General features: G+C 37.7%; 1 pseudogene; it reads left to right on the top strand.

Annotated features, from left to right (window-relative positions):
* The first annotated feature begins 1,665 nt into the window (after positions 1-1,665).
* LOC121984568 lies at positions 1,666-3,775 on the top strand (annotated as a pseudogene).
* Positions 3,776-12,530: the final 8,755 nt, after the last annotated feature.

Below are 12,530 nucleotides of genomic sequence, written 5' to 3'. Positions count from 1 at the left end.
TGTCGCTCACTGGGAGTCGGAGGTGACAGACGACTCACTAGAAGGCTCAACAGGTAGTGTTGGCGTGGGTAGCATGTAATTTTTTTTAAATTTAGATTTTTTATTAAAACTTTGTTTAATTGAATTAATCAACTTTAGTTACTGTTGTTGAGAAAAACTAAATAGATAGTCTAAACTCTAATAAAATTATCCTAAAAAATCTAAAATAATAAAAAAAAGTCTAAAATATTATCTAAATTTATTTATTTACACCACTACTACTACTATTATTATTATTATTATTATTATTATTATTATTATTATTATTATTATTTTATAAGTGATATAATTCTTAGCACTAAGTTATACATTAAAATATCTAAACACATAAATTTTTATTATATTATCTAAAATTGAACCCAATAATATTAGATTATATCATATTCTCTAGTTACTAACTCTCTAATTTTTAACGTGATGATAATCACTCATTATCTAAAATCACTCATTACCTAACTCACATAATATTTTTATTGATAACCTACACCAATAGGCCCAATCAAACACCAAACAATTATAATTATTATAATAAATCATCTCAATATTATTTTAGTCACAATAACTCTAACTGTCACAATTATAATTGCCATAACTATAACTAGAATATTGTAATAATTATGCGCCTAACTGAAAGTAATTTTGATTAAAAAAATTCAATTTTCCCCCCCAAAAGTTATATTTCTAAACCAAAAAGATTGCTTTTAGTAAAATTCCCCAATCTAAGCCAAGTAGCCAAGCCATTAATTTCCCAATTAAAATAATTGTCGTCAGAATGACCTCATTGTGATTTCATCACTCAACGATAAAGTTGTCGGCGTCATTATTTCACATGATCAAGCGACCCACGCAATCCGCTCCTCCGTTCTTACCTTCTGCATGCTTTCATATCACATGCATTGGCCAACCACATTAATTCCCTGGATAAATAAATTAATATATTTATTGTTATGCACTATTTTTTTTTTATTGTTGTAAATTCTCATCCGGAATTTACTCTAAATTTCTTTATTTTTCATGATAATGGCATATAAATTAATAAGACTCTTTAGGATCCAAAATAATCTTACATAATGTAAGACAAAAAAAATAAAAGAATGCCTTTTTATTGAAATAAATTAAAAGAGTATTTATTTATTTATTATCAAAATGACATCTCATTTCATCTTTTTTTTTAAAAATTATTATAATAATTATGAGAGATTTCAATTCTGACTCATACTAAACCCTAATAATATCCATACTAATAATATAACATTTTCTCTTTGATTAAAATTAAGCAACATTACACTTAATGAAACGGAAACCTTATTATTTAATTTAACTAATAGGAAAACGTGAACTAATTAATTAATAATTTTAATTAATTTATAGAAAATTGAAAACATACAAGAATATAAAATTGGAAGAAAGCTTCAAAACAAAATTCGATGTCGCTCTCCACATGTGAATCAGTCACCCAGTGGGTCCATTCGATGTAACGGGGAGTGCGTCTCGGCCAACGTAACGCCGCCACGAGCACTGTGTCGGCCTCCTCCTCCTCCCGCTTCGACGCCGCAGGCCCAACTTGATGTAACGGGACCGCGTTTCGGCCACCGTGACACCGCCACGAACATTATATCGCCCTCCTCCTCCTCCCTCTTCCTCTGACCTCCCACGCCGCTCCGCTCGTTATTAGTACTAGAAAGCCCACCCCCTCTCGAGCGGCGAGTCGAGGAAGAAAGAGCGGGCTTTGGGGCTGCCGGTCGCTCGCTTTCCTTCAGATCTAACAGAGTCTAGGGCTTCAGTCGATGATCTGGTGAGCGCTTCTGTTTCCGGGCGGGGAGAGGACATGGGTAATTGCTTGAACTCTTCGTCTCGGGTCGAGAACGCTCATCCTCCTCAGAACGCCTCGAGTGAGTCATCTTCATTTGAATTTTTCCGCTTCGAGTTGGGATCTCGTCGGCATCTTTCTGGTGTTTGTCGTTCTAATTGTAGCTTCTCGCTTCTGTTCATCAGTTGCCTCTTTTGCTTGAAGGTTTCCTTTTACATAAAGTATCATTCCCTTTCTGAGGATCGATCGTTCTGATTTAACTGATGAACTCGACATTAGCTTTTCTCGAACTTGACCCTGAGATAGATCGATGTCTATTGTTGCTTATTTTTGTTCCCTTTCACAATAAAACAGGTTCTTCGAAAGCAGCGGTTACTAGTAAGAGAAGTTTGTTTTCTGTTTCCTCGATTCGGACAACATGCTCGACCCCGTCTACTCTATCTGTGCAATCCTCTAGTGATATGTTAGGCAGTCTCACTACTCCTACACCGAGAACTGAAGGTGAAATATTATCATCCTCACAGCTGAAGGCTTTCACCTTCATCGACTTGAAAAACGCCACGAGAAATTTCCGACCCGAAAGTCTGCTGGGGGAAGGAGGATTCGGTTATGTCTATAAAGGTTGGATCGATGAGCAAACCTTTTCGGCTTCAAAACCAGGATGTGGGATGGCTGTTGCAGTTAAGAAGCTTAAACCTGAAAGTTTCCAGGGTCACAAGGAATGGCTGGTTCGTATCCTTCTTCCTCCATTGCCTGCTTTCGTTTAATTCTTCGTTGCCACTACAATGTCTTGACGAATTCTAGCAAATGATCGCAGACAGAGGTTGATTATCTAGGTCAGCTTCACCATCCAAATTTAGTCAAGCTTATTGGTTACTGTTCAGAGGGGGACAATAAACTGCTTGTCTACGAGTTCATGCCGAAAGGCAGCTTGGAAAATCACCTGTTCAGAAGTACGTAATGTACTACATATCGGTCGTCTAAAACTACTCGAGACATTGATTTTGATGGGTGTTTCTTGTAGGAGGTTCTCAACCACTCTCATGGGAAACGAGGATCAAAGTTGCAATTGGAGCTGCTAGAGGACTCACTTTCTTGCACGATGCCGAATCGCAAGTCATATATAGGGATTTTAAGGCATCCAATATTCTTCTCGACTCGGTACGTCTTTGAAATCTGTCTAAATCTATTATTGAACATGAATCTTAAATCATAAATCATATACAGGAATTCAATGCTAAGTTATCGGACTTTGGCTTGGCGAAAGCTGGACCGACCGGCGATAAAACTCATGTGTCGACTCAGGTCATCGGTACTCATGGATATGCAGCTCCAGAGTATATTGCTACAGGTAGACTCTCAGTGAAAGCCGATGTGTATAGTTTCGGTGTCGTGTTGTTGGAGCTCTTGTCTGGACGCCGTGCTGTGGACAAATCGAAGATGGGAATAGAGCAGAATCTAGTCGAATGGGTGATACCCTTTTTGGGAGACAGGCGAAAATTATATCGGATCATGGACAGGAGTCTGGAAGGCCAGTACCCAAAGAAAGGAACCCTTGCGGTTTCCATACTCGCTTTGCAATGCATCTCCGACGACCCGAAACTCCGTCCCAAGATGTCTGATGTATTGGCCTCTCTAGAGCAACTGCAAGGCGTTTCCTCTGCTGCAAGGAAATCAGTATAAATCTGTCAGCGGCGTCACTAATTAGTCGTAGTATCCTTTAGTACCGAGAGAGAAAGAGTGAGGGATCTCTCATTTGATCTTGTATTTTTTTGAGTGAATGTCACGTCTTTGCAACAAATCCCTCTCTAATTGTCTAATTGCTCAAAGGGAACGGTAGAAAAAAATCTCCGAGGGTAGGATCGTAAATTAATGACTAAACCTACCCAATTTTGGGCATATTTATATATTTTTAATTTTATTTAATTTTTCTTTAATTTTATTTTTTTAATTATTCAATTTATTATTTTTTTATCAATACCGGTCATGGCCGGTCCCAAGTCCGGATAAAGGAGGAGGGTTGTGTTAGGTTGTCAGCCAGCGTCAAACTATGACATATATTTCATGAATGAATCCATTAAACTATTGTGCTAATGCTAGGTTGTTCTCCGGAAGGAACGCGTTGCAGGGTCCGACTATAACGTCTCGGCAAGGACCGCTACATCTCCAGAACTCGGGTGTAGTGATAAATATGCAAGAGTTCGCGTTACAGGGTCCGACTGTAACGTCTTAGCAAGGACCGCTACATCTCTATGAGAACTTGGGTGTAGTGTTAAATAGGCAAAAGTTTTCACACCATAGGTTAGATAAGAACAAATATGATAGGAAAACTAATAATCTAAGATTTGGAACATGGAACATAGGAACTCTCACTGGTAAATCAATGGAGGTAGTATATATGATGATTAGGAGGAAAATTAATATTTTGTGTGTACAAGAGACAAAATGGATAGGTGAGAAGGCAAAGATGATAGAGAACTCGGGTTTTAAGTTATGGTACACTGGAAAGAGTAAAACAAGAAATGAAGTGGGTATTATTGTAGATATTTTGTTAAAGGATGAAGTTGTAGGAGTAGTTAGAAAAGGGGATAGAATTATAGCCCTTAAGATAATAGTAGCGAAAGAAACTATGAACATAATTTGCGTATATACACCACAAGTAGGATTAGATGAAACTACCAAATTAAGGTTTTGGGAGGACTTAGATGAAATATTACAATATTTCACCAAATGAAATGATTTTAATAGGAGGTAATCTAAATGGGCATGTCGGAGTGAAAAATGAGGAATATGAGAGAGTACATGGGAGTTATGGGTTTGGAACGAGGAATGAGGAAGGGAAAACTATATTAGATTTTGCGATAGCATATGACCTTATATTAGCTAATACGTTTTTTAAGAAAAGAGAAGAACACTTAGTCACATTCAAAAGTGGGAATAATAAATCGCAAATTGACTTTCTTATGGTTAGGAAGAAGGATAGAAAGATTTGTAAAGATTGAAAGTCATCCCTGGAGAAAGTTTAGGGTGTGTTTAGGCACGGGTGGATATTTTAAACATTGATAGAAAGAAAATATATACAATTCCTAGAATTAAGTGGTGGAAGTTAAAGGATGGGAAGCAACATATATTTAAGGAGAAGATAGAAGTACAAGCATTAGGTGAAATATACGATGACTCTAATACAACATGAGATAAGATGGTATCAAAGTTGAAAATAGTAGCTAAGAGTGTCCTCGGTGAGTCAAAGGGGCATGCACCGCTAAGTAAAGAATCTTGGTGGTGGAATGAGAAAGTACAAAATAAAGTGAAGGAAAAACGAATAGCTTATAAGGAATTATATATTTGTAAGAATGAGGAAAACTTAAAAAAGTATACAATAGCCAAGAAAGAAGCTAAGAAAGTGGTGAGTGAAGCAAAAAAGGAAACTTTTGAACGGTTATATCAAAAATTGGATACAAAAGAAGGGGAAAGAGACATTTATAGAATATCTAAAGTGAGAGAAAGAAAAACAAGAGATCTTAGCCAAATAAAATGTATTAAATATGAATGTAATAGGGTATTAGTAAGCGATGGAGAAATAAAAGAGCGGTGGAAGAGGTATTTTCATCAACTTTTTAATGAAGGTTTAGGAGACCAACTTAACTTGGGTAATTTAATTAGGTCAAATGAGCATCGAAATTTTAAGTTTTATCGTAGAATTCAAACTTTAGAAGTAAAACAAACTTTAAATGAGATGCACAATGGAAAAGCCGTTGGACCAGATGATATTCCGATAGAGGTATGGAAGTGCTTAGGGAAACAAGATATTGAATGGCTTACAAAATTATTTAACATGATATTGAAAACGAAAAAAATGTCTGATCAATGGAGGATAAGTACTCTAGTTCCCTTATATAAGATAAGGGAGACGTACAAAATTGTGCAAACTATAGGGGTATTAAACTAATGAGTCATACTATGAAACTTTGGGAAAAAGTAATAGAAAAAAGATTAAGGAAGGAGACCACAGTGACAGAAAATCAATTTGGGTTTATGCCTGGAAGGTCGACAATAGAAGCTATACATCTTCTTAGACAATTAATTGAAAAATATCGGGAGCAAAAACAAGATCTACACATGGTATTCATTGACTTAGAAAAAGCGTATGATAGAGTCCCAAGAGAAATTATATGACGAATTTTAGAAAAGAGAGGTGTTAGCGTAACATATATTGAATTAATTAAGGATATGTATGAGGATGTAACGACCAGAGTAAAGACTTCAGGCGGAGTAACTGAAGCATTTCCAATAAAGATAGGGTTACATCAAGGATCAGCTCTAAGTCCCTATCTTTTTACACTAATTATGGACGAACTCACTGCGCACATTCAAGACACAGTACCGTGGTGCATGTTGTTTGCAGATGATATTATTTTGGTAGATGAGACACGTGAAGGAGTAAATGCTAAGCTAGAATCTTGGAGGGAAACACTAGAAGGGAAAGGTTTTAAGCTTAGTAGATTAAAGACAGAATATATGGAATTTAAGTTTAGCAATATTAGAAGTAATGAAACAATTGTTAAGATAGGAGAGGACGAGTTGCCTGGAACCGAGCGATTTAAATATTTAGGATCATTTTTACAAAATGATGGAGGGATTGAGAGAGATGTTTTACATAGAATACAAGCAGGATGGGTGAAATGGAGGGGAGCGTCGAGTGTTTTATGTGACCGTAAAGTACCTCTTAAACTTAAAGGTAAGTTCTATAAAACCGCAGTTAGACCTGCTATGTTATATGGAGTTGAATGTTGGGTTATGACTCGAGCACACAAGCAGAAGATGAGAGTTGCAGAGATGAGGATGTTAAGGTGGATGTGTGGGCATACGAAGATGAACAAAATAAGAAATGAGAGCATTAGAGAGAAAGTCGGAGTTAAACTCCGAGAGACACGTTTAAGATGGTACGGACATGTACTTAGACGACCAATAAATGCTCCAGTTAGGCGATGTGAAACTATGATAAATATGCATATCAAACGAGGAAGAGGAAGACAAAAAAAGACTTGGTTAGCAACAATAAAACAAGATAAAATTTATTTAAATATAGATGATGATATAATAGGAGATATAGCTCAATGGCGTAAAAGGATTCATACAGCCGACCCCACCTAGTGGGAAAATGCTTGGTTGTTGTTGTTGTTATTGTTGACGTTATTTTTTTTAATTTTATTTAATTTTTATTTAGTTTTATTTTTTAATCAATTTTGTTTATTATTTTTTAATCAATATTTCATTTTTACAATTTTATATAAATTTTATTCAGTTTTATTTTTTTAATTCATTTTGTTTATTATTTTTTTATCAATGCTTTATTTTTTTAATTAATTTTATTTATTATTTTTTTTCATAATACTTGTATTTTTTTTTCAATTTATTATTTTTTTTCAAGTTTTGATTTTTTATTTATTTTATTTTTGTTAATCAGTTTTTTTATGAATTTTTTATCAGTTTTATTTTTTAATAATCTTTTATATATTTATAATTTTTTATTTATTTTTAGTTATAAATTTTAGGAATTATTATTTGTAAAAAATTTAAAAAATATAATATATGGATCAAAATAAAAATTATATATTTAAAACTAACAAAAATACTAACAATCAATAGTGCATACATTCATAATTTAGGAATAAATATTTTTTTTTTCAAATGAAAAGTACATGTAATAATAAAAAAAATACAGAAATATATAAAACTAGAAATCTTAATCAATATTGATTCCAAATTCTACTCCCGACGCATTTGATGGTGGTGTACCTATTACTTCGTACCCCAAATGAACATGTGTCTTATAACGAGTGACTCATTCTTTAACTTCATACGATGAATGTTGTCACCACCACATTGAAATGGGTAGTACAGTGTAATGAGGATGTAAGAAAACTTGTACGAAGTGATTGTTAACATGAGCAATAGCTATTTCTCAACGCTCATGGTTTGAAACTGGAGGAGTTCTTAATGGCAAGTGAGTAAAACAACTCTCAATACTCCCACCAAATGTATGTAGTACAAGATTGTACCTTGATGCGATGACAGTTCCCAAAGGCATAGAGTTCATCCAATACATTTCTGGTGCCTATAGCTTGAACCAATTTAATGAGAATAATAGATTGGTTACCAAATTTTGATCTTGATAAAGTTGATTATATAGATCCTTATTTTGTTAAATCTCTTCTATAAGCTCGAATCGTATTTGAAACCGACCTTCTTCGCCATACCCAATTAGTACAGCTATTGCCCTAAATCCACAATGACCATCAAGTTGAACATCAACAGTGTGAGAAATATAACGCTGCAGAGGTACAAGTAATTTCTCAATATAAGTATCATGGATGGGTGAAACTGGAGAGTGATCATGGATCGTTTGAGTATTGCGAACCTTCGATCCCCTTCCACGTCTTCCTCTCCCTTGAGATGTTGTAGTTGGTTGAGAGACCCTAGATCCTGAAGTGAATGCATCTGCAAAAGAATGTATGTAACACCCACTTTGCTCATCTCTACCTGTAGGTCGACATCTATGTTTTGTGTTGTATGAAGGGTTTCGAATTGTACTTTGAGATGGATCTATCATATCGAAAAACTTGTCTATCATATGTTCTCGTATATATGGATCCATCCCATCTAATATCTCAACAAGTGAGATGTCTTGTTAGGTTATGCTCCCTCGTCATTAAACTTATGTACGTGCATCGACAATCTCCTCCAATGACCGTTGATACTATGAAGCGGAATTGGAATTGAAAAGTAACGGTAATGTGCAAGATCATGCTCGCATGACAATCCGTATACAATTTTAATAGAATAGTTGCATCTGCCGACTAACTGGTGAGATACTTCCTCAATGCATTTTAGCTGACTAGAAATCAACTTCATTGCCTCTAATGCAATCTGACACCTTATTTAACTGAAAATGTTATCATGTAAATGTTGATGGTGTGGAATGTTGAGAGATATCTCAAACAACTTCTTAATATCCCTGAACTATATTCTCAACATCTTATGTATTTTATCAAAAGATGTTTGTAGGGATGACATGATGTCTCCTAAATATAACTTCAGTCTCGCATGTGCAGACTTTGTCTGTAATAAAAAAATGCATTATGTTTTGATACTGAAAAGAATTAAAATAGTACAATAATAAACAAAATTTAAATAATAAAGCTATAAAGTGACTATACCTTTGATTTGAATTGCTCTCAAGGTGCATACATGTATCAACCCATGCTGAAACAAATCGCTCTTTGTAAAAGTGTAACCATATATCCCAAAGGTAATTTAGAACACCCTTGAATCGTTGATACTCTTTGCGCATGACATCCCACTTCTGCTGGTAAGATCATTGTGTCGATGAATTAATGAGTGAGTGTTATGATGCATAAAAATGTAACCACTCCAGACCAAACATAGGGGCACATTTCTTCATTACACACTGGTTTATGTGCCAAATACAAAGGATATGACGTGCATTGGGAAAATATGTTATAATGACATTAATAAGCGCCAAATCCCGATCTGAAATAAGCACCAATGGCAACGATGCATTCTTTTCAACCATCCACTTCTTTAAGGTACCTAATGCCCATGTCAGTTGCCCTGTCCTCTCATTACTAAGATATGCGAACATAAGTGAGTAAGTTCGCATTATGGATATGACACCCATAACCTACAATAGTGGTATCCAATACTCATTAATCTTGTATGTGGCATCAATGATCAACACAGACGAAAAGTTGACAGACAGCTCTAGACATTTTGGATGGACCCAAAGAATATCTGTGATTTCATTGGTGTCTGGATTTGTACGGTAATTATGGAGGTATTTTTTCTTGATTAATTGGTCCAAGACATACTGAATAAAATTTAGGGCACCCCGTTTAACGGATTTATTTGTGAAAATGACATTGTAAATGCTTTTGATCCCCGTAGTGTTTGACGGGTCTCTTTCCTTCAAAATACTAATAATTTCACGAGGTGTGATGTTGTTGGCCATGTCGAGCACAAATTCTTTCTCTATTAGTTTTAACCTACTCGGGTACTCATAACCATCAATATATTCTGCTAATTGATGATTATGAAAATTACAGACAACCCTTAAACTCCACATCACACCATCTGAAGGTATTGGTATATCTCGCAGCTCAAATGAGCATTTATATTTTTTAGTCCCAGTATTTCTTTTTAAGGATTGTCCATCAACTAGATATCATGGTGGTTTGTACTTTCCACCTCTTTTACACATAAGATGGCACTTTCGTAGCTTATCACCTTTTAAATTAGCAGAATTTTTAATAACCACTATAATACCATTCTTCAGACCAACTATCTTTATCCAATTTATCATATCTTCTCTACTTTTAAATATCTATATAAAAAATATAACAAAGACGTATAAGTATGACATTATCCAATTTTAATATAATTCCTCTACTTATAAAATAAATAAAGAATATGTATAAAATAATGATAATAACTAACCTGATCTATGGTAAATTCGATTGTATAATCGCGACTGTTAGAGATACTCTCTCCACTAGGAACATCATTCTCAATTGACCAACTATCTGAAAATAAACCCAAATAGTCATCCATAATTTCCTTCTATGAATTACGAAAAGTAATGGCTAAGAAGATGACTATGTTTTAGGAAGAGAGAAGGAGAGGCTGAGAGGGAGATATCAGTGAAGGGAGGTGTAACTGAAGAGTGACTACAAATGAAGTGTGAGAGGAGTATTTAAAGGGAGAGGTTTTGACATGTGTCAAGAGTTGAAGGGTAGATAATTTAAGGGGATGAGAGGTTCCGACATGTGTCAAGAGTTGAATGATGGGTAATTTAAGGGGAGGGGAGTTTCTGACATGTGTCAAAGGTTGGAGGGGATAATTTAAAGGGAGAGAGGTGTTTTGACATGTGTCAAGGATTGGAGGATGAGTAATTTAAAGAGAGTGAGAAGTTCTAACATATGTCAAGAATTGGAAGGGGGGTGATTTAAAGTGATGAGAGATTTTTGACATGTATCAAGAGTTGGAAGGGGGGTAATTTAAAGAGATGAGAGATTTTGACATATGTAAGGGTTGGAAGGGGGTTGATCCTGTCCGAATCGCTGAACCAACGGGCGCTGGGCACGTGGCGCTCTCCTAGTCGATGACGTAGGTCTCCTCCTGGTCGCACGAATCTCCGGCGAACCTGCACAGAAGTCGGGCCGGGGAGATCCCCGACGGCGACCCTCCGACGCTCAAGTAAGGTAAGTGGTGGAAAAAGTGGCTGTCAAGCTTGTATTATCTGTACCTTTTGGGAAGTAAGAGGCTCTTTATATAGGGCGGGGAAGGAACTAATGCACGTCCACCGAGGTGCATACGTGTCAGCAACCCCTACCTTGGTATGCACTTGTCAGAGAGCTTACCTGACACCATACTGCTACAGTCCGAGCATGCCTTCGATGGGACAACAGGACACCCCGTTGTCAGATTAGGAGTATGGCGTAGCCATACGACTTGACGGCTGTCAGAAAATGTCCTCATCTTTTACCCACCGCCCGGCCGGGACGTCTGTACGGCCGGCCGGGCGAAGAACGTCGTCTGGACGGCCTTAATTCCCGTCCCAGCCAGCCGGGCGAAGAACGTCGTCCGGACGGCCTTAATTCCCTGCGCCGGCCGGGCGGCACGCCCTTCCGCTCGGCCATTATGTACTGTTTCATTTGAGCCTCGGAACCCTGGTCCCTACCAGGGTGCCTTTTACTACCAGATGTCCCTTTCTTTCAAGTCCGGTCGGCTTGTCCTTCTCCGGCGGGCCACTGGGCCCTTTGACCTCCCCGTGGCGTTGACCCCTTGTTATGGGGTTCCGGATTCTTACTACCGGATCACTTGCCTTCCCCTCGAGTCTAGTCGAAGGAGGCGAAGTCCGACTGACTGGACTGCCGATCTGACTGAGCAATGCTCATTGCATTATGCCGCTCGGCCAGGCATAAGGATGCTTATCCGTTCGACAGTATCTATCCGTCCGGCAATATCTTGTCCGTGCCTTGTGTTTTCTTGGAATTCACGTCCGCTGTTCTCCCACACTACCCATCACGTGCTCTGCGCACGGTAAGGGGAGCTCATTAAATGCGGCTAGTAACCGGCTGACGCATGGCGATCATGCGTTTGTCAGCGTATGACGGTTGCGTCACTTCCGATGGGACAGCCGCCGTTTGAAATGGACAGCTAGATGACACCCTCGATATCAATGACCTGGATCGGACGGTGGAGATTGCTCCCGGGCGGCGATATAAATCCCTCGACTCCGTTTCCGCCGCATTTCGTCCTCCTCATTTCCAGACACCTGTTGCTCCTCCTTTCGCCGGCGACCTTGTGCTTAGGCTTTCCGGCGACCATACGACTTCTTCCGACCATCTCCCTCGCTTGTAAGACCCTTTTTCTCGCTCCTGACGCTTTCTTCTTTCTGCTAATCGTCTCCTTCAGTCGATTTCCCTCCATTCCTTGCTTGAACTTTCCCTTTTGGTCCCGTATCCTTATTTGTCGACCATGACTAGCACCTCGCAGCCGACCGGCGGTGCTCCGGGTCTTTGGTACTCGAACATGGAAAGCCGGTTCGACGAGGAGGACGCCTTGCGCCTCACTCGAGCCTATGACCTGCCGATCAACC

Source organism: Zingiber officinale, chromosome 5B (assembly GCF_018446385.1).
Source record: "Zingiber officinale cultivar Zhangliang chromosome 5B, Zo_v1.1, whole genome shotgun sequence".
Classification (NCBI taxonomy): domain Eukaryota; kingdom Viridiplantae; phylum Streptophyta; class Magnoliopsida; order Zingiberales; family Zingiberaceae; genus Zingiber; species Zingiber officinale.
The sequence above is the reverse complement of the archived record's forward strand: the minus strand, read 5'-3'. Positions and strand labels throughout refer to the sequence as shown.